A 9,125-nucleotide genomic window follows, 5' to 3' on the forward strand; every position below is an offset into this window, starting at 1 on the left:
TATAAACAAGATTCTTCTATAAATGTGTTCTTTAGAATGATCTAAATACGTGGCCGGGCATGGTAACTCAAGCCTATAATCCCAGCACTTTGGGAGGCCAAGGTGGGTGGATCATTTGAGGTCAGGAGTTCGAGACCAGCCTGGCCAACATGGTGAAACACCATCTCTACTAAAAACACAAACATTAGCTGGGCATGGTGGCATGTGCCTGTAGCCAGTTACTCGGGAGGCTGAGGCAGGAGAATCGCTTGAGTCGGGGAGGCAGAGGTTGTGATGAGCTGAGGTTGTGTCACTGTACTCCAGTCTGGGCAACATAGTGAGACCCTGTCTCAAAAACAAAAACAAAAAAAGCAAAAAAGAATGATCTAATTATTTTTAGATCATCATAAAGACTATGTTAGATTAATAAAATTAATTAAAGAAGATGATTATAGTCTCTGTTTAATACCAGCATAAGTGTAAACCTTGTCAGTGAATATTACATAATCTCAAAAACATTTGTCAGATAAGTGTTTCCATATCATGACCATTGTTAAAAGAGAAACTAAGGCACAGAAAAATCTTAAAGTGTTTATTTGAACAGACAGTGATTCATGAATCAGTTTGGGACTCTGCTAAAGGGGCACCAAAGAAAGGCTTTTATAGGGTGAATGTGGAAGTGTGGCAAATAAAATACTCTGAGTTGGGTTTTGCTTTGCTTCTGTAAGAACCCAGGGTGCTGGAGCAGCCTCAGTCTAATGGCCTGTTAATTATTTTAACACCATAAAATAATGTATATCATGTTGTAAAATAAAACTTTTAGAAGGATTCCAAATACAACAACTGAGATGGGAGGAACACTTGAGCCCAGGAATTTGAGACGAGCCAGAGCAACATAGCCAGAGACCCTGTCTCTAAAAGCAAAAAAAAAAAAAGGCCCTTTTCCAAGTTATTACACACTCTTAATAATTAATATTGAAAACTACTGCAGAAACTTTCACCTTGTGAATGCATAAGCGTTTACTAAATCATTCCTATACCATTGTTCTTATAAAAATAGAGCCATACATGTTTTAGTTTATACCTGAAAAATATTTTCAGTACTTTGAATTGGTTCTCTAGTATAGATTTCCAAGCATGGAATTATTTACTCAAATTGCGTGAACATTGTAGTCTTTGAATATAATAAATTAACAAATTATTTTCTTTTTTATTTTTTGAGATAGAGTCTTGCTCTGTTGCCCAGGCTGGAGTGCAGTGGCACGATCTCTGCTCACTGCAAGCTCTGCCTCCCAGGTTCAAGCAATCCTCCTGCCTCAGCCCCCCAGTAGCTGGGATTACAGGCACGTGCCACCATGCCCGGCTAATTTTTGTATTTTTAGTAGAGGCAGGGTTTCCCCATATTGGCTACGCTGGTCTCGAACTCCTGACCTCAGGTGATCCACCCTCTCATCTTGAACTCCTGACCTCAGGTGTTAATGTTAATGAATTAATGTTAATGAACATAAACATTAATGAATGTTAATAAACATTAATGAATATAAACCTTAATGTTAATAAATATAAAGCTACATCAACATGTTTACCAGCTACCATATTCCATTGCATAAACATACCATAATTTACATAATCAGTCCTTATGGAAAGATATATTGTTTCAAGTTTATTATAAACAAAAATGAATCTAGGAATTCTGTTAATTTATAAACATCCAATGAGCTGTATTATAATGTAGAGTTATCCAAGACTCAATTTTATGCAAGTTAAAATAATAAATGAAGGGTAGCAAATTAGAGAGCCTATAACTTTTGAGCATGTATTCTATTGCTGCTTCAGCGAAGTACCCCAAACCTAATTAGTGCCTTACAACAAGATACATTTATTAATTTAGAGTTCTAGAGGTTAGAAGTCTAAAATTGTTTGCATGTCTGAGTTTCTTCTGGTGGCTGTAGAAGAGAATCAGTTTCCAAAACTTTTCCAGCTTCTATAGGCTTTCTGCATTCCTTGGCTCCTGGTCCTGGCATCCCTCTGACATCTATTATACTGGCGTATTTTCTTTGTCTTGGACACTCCAGCCTCCCTCTTATAAAGACCCATCTGATTACATTGGACCTAGAGGATAATCCAGGATAATCTTCCCATAGTAAGATTATCACATTGGCAGAATCCCTTTTGCTCTGTACAGTAACATAGTCACAGGTTTTGGGGATTAGGATGTGGACATCTTTTATTCTACCCACCACAAAACAGAGATCTAAATTTGTTTAGAAATGGAGAACCTCGAGCCTCACCTCAATCCAAATGAATCATGATCTGTATTTTAACAAGATCCCCATGTGATTCTATGCACACTTAAAATTTGAGAAGTACTATCTTTTTTTTTTTTTTTTTTCCTGAGACAGAGTTTTGCTCTGTCACCCCCAAGCTAGAGTGCAATGGCGCAATCTCGGCTCACTGCAACCTCCACCTCCTGGGTTCAAACGATTCTCCTGCCTCAGCCTCCCGAGTAGCTGGGATTACAGGCATGCACCACCACGCCCAGCTAATTTTTGTATTTTTGTTAGAGACAGGGTTTCTCCATGTTGATCAGGCTGGCCTCGAACTCCCGACCTCAGGTGATCCGCTTGCCTCAGCCTTCCAAAGTGCTGGGATTACAGGTGTGAGCCATGTCTCCAGGCCTGAGAAGTACTATCTTTCAATAAAATCAGAAGATACAGTTAAGCAAAAAGAAAATAAAGCATGGTCACAATACCCATCCAACTAGTGATAAACTCTCTTAGCATTTTGGCATTTATTTATTTCCAAAAGTGGGACATTCTGAACATAATGTTTTGCAACCCCCTTTTTTCACAATGCATTGTGAATGTGTAAACATGTCAACAAATACACTTCAAGATAATTTTATTTTAATTAATATATATATTTTTGAGACAGAGTCTCCCTCTGCCACCCAGGCTGGAGTGCAGTGGCATGATCTTGGCTCACTGCAACCTCCGTCTCCTGGGTTCAAGCAGTTCTCCTGCCTCAGCCTCCCTAGTAGCTGGGATTACAGATATCCGCCACCAAGCCCGGCTAATTTCTGTATTTTTAGTAGAGAGGGGGTTTCACCATGTTGGCCAGGCTGGTCTGGATCTCCTGACCTCCAGCAATCCACACGCCTCGGCCTCCCAAAGTGCTGGAATTACAGGCTTGAGACACTGCGCCCGGCCTGTTTATTTATTCTTGAGATGGAGTCTCGCTCTGTTGCTTAGGCTGGAGTGCAGTGGTGCGAACTCCGCTCACTGCAACCTCAGCCTCCCAGCCTCAAGCGATTCTTCTGTCTCAGCCTCCTGAGTAGCTGGGATTACAAGCACATGCCACCACGCCAGGCTAATTTTTGTATTTTTAGTAGAGATGGGGTTTCACCATGTTGGCCAAGCTGGTCTCGAACTCCTGACCTTAGGTGACCCATCTGTCTCGGTCTCCCAAAGTGCTGGGATTACAGGTGTGAGCCACTGTGCTCGACCTCAACATAATTTTAAATGACCAATTTGTATTTTATTATATATGGATGTATTATGATTTAATTATTCGTCTCATTGGTGATTGTTTAGGTAATTTTATCTTTTTACTTTAAAAAACAGCCCTTGTGTGATTGACATTCTCGGAATGTGGAGCTTGGTTCAAATCCTAACATGGCCTTTTACTAGCTGTTTAACGTTAGGTAGGCTACTTGACTTCTCTGTGCTTCAATTTCTTCATCTGTAAAGTGGACATTAAGAAAATACCTACCTCGTAAGGGTTGTTCTGAGGATTAAAATAGATAATTCCCATAAAGATCTTAAAACTGTACCTGGAATATTCTAAATGACCAATAAAGGTTTTGTATTATTAATCTTTATGAACACTGTACTATTTCCTTACAACTTCTCTTATTATTATTTTGAGACGGAGTTTCATTCCTGTTGCCCAGGCTGAAATGCAATGGCGTGATCTCGCCTCACTGCAGCCTTTGCCCCCAGGATTCAAGTGATTCTCCTACCTCAGCCTCCCGAGTAGCTGGGATTACAGGCCTGCACCACCACGCCCAGCTAATTTTTTATATTTTTAGTAGAGACAGGGTTTCTCCATGTTGGTGAGGCTGGTTTTGAACTCCTGACCTAAGGTGATCTCCCTGCCTTGGCCTCCCAAAGTGCTGGGATTACAGGCGTGAGCCACTGCGCCCGGCCTTATTATTATTATTTTTAAGAAATACGTAGTTGGTGTGTATTTTTAATTAATTTGTTTATTTTGAGATGGAGTCTCTTATTCATTTATTTATTTTGAGATGGAGTCTCACTCTGTTGCCCAGGCTGGAGTGCAGTGGAGCAATCTTGGCTCACTGCAACCTCTGCCTCCCAGATTCAAGCGATTCCCCTGCCTCAGCCTCCCGAGTAGCTGGGATTACAGGCGTCCAGGCTAATTACTGTATTTTTAGTAGAGATAAGGTTTCACCATGTTGGCCAGACTGGTCTCGAACTCCTGACTTCGTGATCCGCCCGCCTCGGCCTCCCAAAGGGCTGGGATTACAGGTGTGAGCTACTGCGCCCACCCCATATTATTTTTGAAATGGGTGTGTGTGTGAACTCTCTATATGTCCCAGGCTGGCTTTGAACTCCTGGGCTCAAGTGATCCTCCTGCCTCAATATGTGGAGTAGCTGGGACTACAGGCTCGCACCACTGCGCCTGAGTAAGTTCTCTTTTTGAGGATAAGAACATTTAGGTGACTATGCTAGCTTTTAGCAGAGGCAAGCAAAACTGGATTTCTGTCCTTTTATATTTTTCCACTCTTTCTATTACTCGGGAGTAAACGGCAAGCAATTTGGGTAACTTAAAAAATACACATTTGCGGGAGGGTGGATTGATGGGAGTAAGATTCTTTAAATAACTCTTCTCTGCTGTGACGGATCCGCAATTGATATGTGGAATAGAAAGCGTGAAATGGTTCTGACTGAAGCTTCAATCAACCCGGGAAACAATTGAGCTCCCTTGGAGTAGGGCAAACCAGACCTATGGTTTCCATGGTGACAGATCCGGCTAGTCCGGACTCCCGGCTCTTTATACTGCGCAAGCGCACACAACTGATTTGGCTACCCCGCGCCTTTTGGTTCGAAGAGAAAGCCCCTCCTTCCCCTTCCCAACGTTCGCCTATCGCCTTCGCTCTCTGCTGGTCGCATGCGCGCTGGGCTCCTGTGACGTAGTTTTCGCGCGTCCGCGTCGTTTGGAACCGCGACGCTAACCATGGCGTGTTCCTAGAAGCCGCTTTCGGCATCAGTAGGCGGCGGCGTGGGGACTGGCAGCGTGGGGCGCGGGACCAACCGACGCCACTTCGTGCTGGGAAGTGGGAGCGGGAGAGCCGGGCAGTTCCCGACCGAACCAAACGGTGAGGCCCCGGCCCGAGAGCCACAGAGCTCGCGGGAGTGGAAGGGAGTGGGTTGGGCACCCGAGACCCGAGAGGCGAGGGAGGAAAGTGGGGCTACCGGGAGATGAGGTATAACGGTAGCGAGGCAAGGGCGGCCTGCGGACTTGGCTGTTTGCGTAACCTTAGGAACCCGGGGAACTGGGGGCTGGCCGAGGAAGCCCGGGAGTGGGTAGCATGGTAGCGGAGCAATCAGGGTGCGGGGTGGGAGGGATAGTATGCTAGGCTGAGCAGAGCCGAGTGTACCCATTGTGGCCGCGGTTGCGGACCTGGGTTGATGTATTTGTCCTTGGGGGAATAGGTGGTGCAAAATTTGAGATAAAGTGGTTATCTCGAGTATAAGGCCGTTGTGCATTGTTACTGCGCACGCGACCTTGTTGCTAATAGCAATAGTGTGATAGCTTTAAACATTTGACCCTTACATGCTTTTAATGAAAAAGGGAAGGTAGTTGTCCATTTGTTGAGAGGAGCTTCATGGAGAGGTATGGCCGCCAATTCTCAAGCTCAGCGACTCCTGCAGGTTTGTATTTGGGGGTATTTGTGATTCAGCAAAACTACTTTTGCTCATTGCATGTGTCATTTTTTCTTTATTATTTTGTGACATGGTGGTTAATGAGAGAAGTACTCCTATCTGAAAGTGATTTGACTAAATAGCAAGGACTGGTAAATAAACTACTAGTGCCAAGGTTGCAGCTGACATACCTCCTCCCCTCCATAATTTAAACGATCTCAGTTATAGTGTGGTGGTGCCCTTCAGATTTCGGTTATTCTTCAGAAGGAAGTAAGGAAGAGCAGTTTGCAGCCATAATGCTTTCCCCCCCTCGGATAGGAATTTTCCTCCTCCATTTTCACGTTATTTCAAACTTCTCTGTTCTGTAGAGAAGCTTCAGATTAAGGGCAGGGTGACTCTTCTATAGGAGACATCCATTGCATGACACATTTTACGTCTTTCATTACTGAGAAAAATTTCGGTGAAATTAGAAAAATTTTCATTTTCCCTTTTGGTTGTGATAGGACTGCTATTTTCTCTTTCTGCAGTAACCTAGCACAGGGTATAGTAGAAACAATTATAGTAATGGTTTGTGGCCATATGTTATAGCCCCAGGGTAGGAGGGTGGTCTCTGCCCTAGTCGCACTTCCTAAGGCCAAAGAGAATTTTCACCACAAACACATTTGGCTGTGGTAATATGTTAGATGTTTTAAACAGATATGTAAAGATTATCTGATCATTAATAGAAAAATCATCAGATTTTGTGATGTTTGAGTATATTTACATATGGAATCAAACCAGAATGCAGCATGATCCTTGTAGGCACGTGGCTATTAAAATACACTGAAGATTTTTCCAGAAACAAAAATTTTTTTCTCAGCAATAAAAATATTCAAATTTTGAATAAGGTAATGTTTGATAATTTGGATTTTGACCTTTGTGTTATATATTTGTACCTATGTGTGTGTATGTATTTAACCTCACTTCTAATTTAGTGTTATTAATGGTAGTATTTTTTCCTTTCTTTATCAGCTTCAAATAGGGACTGTTAATTTCAGAGCATTTAAGGAATGGCAAAACACATTTAGTGCAAGTGTGAGCCTGTAGTGTCTTTGGTTTGCCGACTGTCAGGCTGATTACAGATAAGTACAGTTATAAGCTTTGTAGAGCTTAAGTTGCATCAATGTTCTTTACCCTTGCTACTCAAATTGTAGTGTATAGCATCACCTGGGAGTTTATTAGAAATGCATGATCTCAGGCTCAATCCAGAGCTGCTGAATCAAAATCTGCAATTTTAACAAGATCTCTAGATGAAAGGAATGTTCAATAAATCTTGAGATACACTACTTTGGTTGGTAACAGTTGAAGAACACTGAAGTAATGCACAAACCTGTATAAAAATTTATGGCATAATTTATTATAATCTGAGGTGATCTTATGCTGGTTATCCAGTCTGATGAAACTGAGGCCCAGAAAGGTAAATGCCTTGTAAAAGGTCACACATACCTAGATTTATAACCCACATTCCAACTCATCCAGTGCTTTTCTTTTGCTGGTTACTGTCAGAGCTTGTTATATTAAAAATGAACTAAAATTCATGAATGACAGTTAGGTGTTCATTCAATAACAAACGTTTATTGGGTACTGGACAGGCAGCCCAACAATCCTGTGTGTCCCTGCTATGTGCTCCTGTTTCTCATGGTGGCTAATAACCCACCACCTTTCCTCTTTATTTATTTTCTTTGACATGGGGTCTCACTGTCGCCTAGGCTGGAGTGCAGTGGGGTGATCTCTGCTCACTGCAACTTCTGCCTCCGGGGTTCAAACGGTTCTCCTGCCTCAGCCTCCAGAGTAGCTGGGATTACAGATGCTTGCCACCAAGCCTGAGTAATTTTTGTATTTTTAGTAGAGACAGGGTTTCACCATTTTGGCCAGACTGGTCTTGAACTCCTGACCTCCTTGAACTCCTGACCTCCTTGAACACCACCCACCTCGGCCTCCCAAAGTGCTGGGATTACAGGAGTGAGCCCGGCCCCCTCTTTACTCTTTTTTTTTTTTTTTGAGTTGGAGTTTTGCTCTGTTTGCCCAGGCTGTAGTGCAGTGGCGCGATCTTAACTCACTGCAACCTCCGCCTCCCGAGTTCAAGTGATTCTCCTGCCTCAGCCTCCCGAGTAGCTGGGATTACTGGCATGCGCTACCGCACCTAGCTAATTTTGTATTTTTTGTAGAGATGGGGTTTCTCCATGTTGGTCAGGCTGGTCTCGAACTCCCAACCTCAGGTGATCGCCCACTTTGGCTTCCCAAAGTGCTGGGATTACAGGCGTGAGCCAACAGGCCTGGCCCCCTCTTTACTCTGTACTGGTTAAAGTTCCCTTCTGCTTCATAGAGGAAGCGAAATACATTGAGTGGGAACTTCATTGCTTTCTGTTCTGTTTCACTTGTAAACATGAAGACCTCTATCTGTCCATCTCTAATTATATTCTGATTTTTTTCTCTTTATGGGCAATATTTCCTTCATGTGTTTGCTAGGGCTGCCACAACAAAATACCTTATATTGGGTAGCTGAAACAAGAGAATTTTTTCTTTCTCACAGTTCTGGAGGGTAGAAGTCCAAGATCAAGGCACAGATAAGATTGGTTTCCTATAAGACCTCCATCCTTGGCTTGCAGATGGCTACCTTCTTGCTGCCTCTTCTCATGGTCATCTTGTGTGTACATGCACCTCTGCTGTCTCTTTTTCTTTTCTGTTTTTTTTTTTTTTTTTTTCTTTCTTTCTTGTCCACCAGAAATGAGGCTATACAGCAAAGAACCAATGGAAAATAAGGAGGACTCTCCAAAGTGACTGACATTTCAGTGATTTGAGGGTAGCAGGATATTTGCTGTGTTTTTTTTTTTTTTTTTGAGATGGAGCCTCGCTCTTGTCTCCCAGGCTGGAGTGTAGTGGCCTGCTCTCAGCTCACTGCAGCCTCTGCCTTCCTGGTTCAAGTGATTCTCCCGCCTCAGCCTCCTGAGTAGTTGGGATTATAGGCGCCCACCACCACACCGGGCTAATTTTTATGTTTTTAGCAGAGACATGTTTCACCATGTTGTGCCGGCTGGTCTCAAACTCCTGACCTCAGGTGATCTGCCCGCCACAGCCTCCCAAACTGCTGGGATTACAAACATGAACCCCTGCACTGGCCTGCTGTGTCTTTTTCTTTCTTACTTTTTTTTTTTTTTT

The sequence above is a fragment of the Colobus angolensis genome, unplaced genomic scaffold, assembly GCF_000951035.1.
Source record: "Colobus angolensis palliatus isolate OR3802 unplaced genomic scaffold, Cang.pa_1.0 Scaffold337, whole genome shotgun sequence".
Lineage (NCBI taxonomy): Eukaryota > Metazoa > Chordata > Mammalia > Primates > Cercopithecidae > Colobus > Colobus angolensis.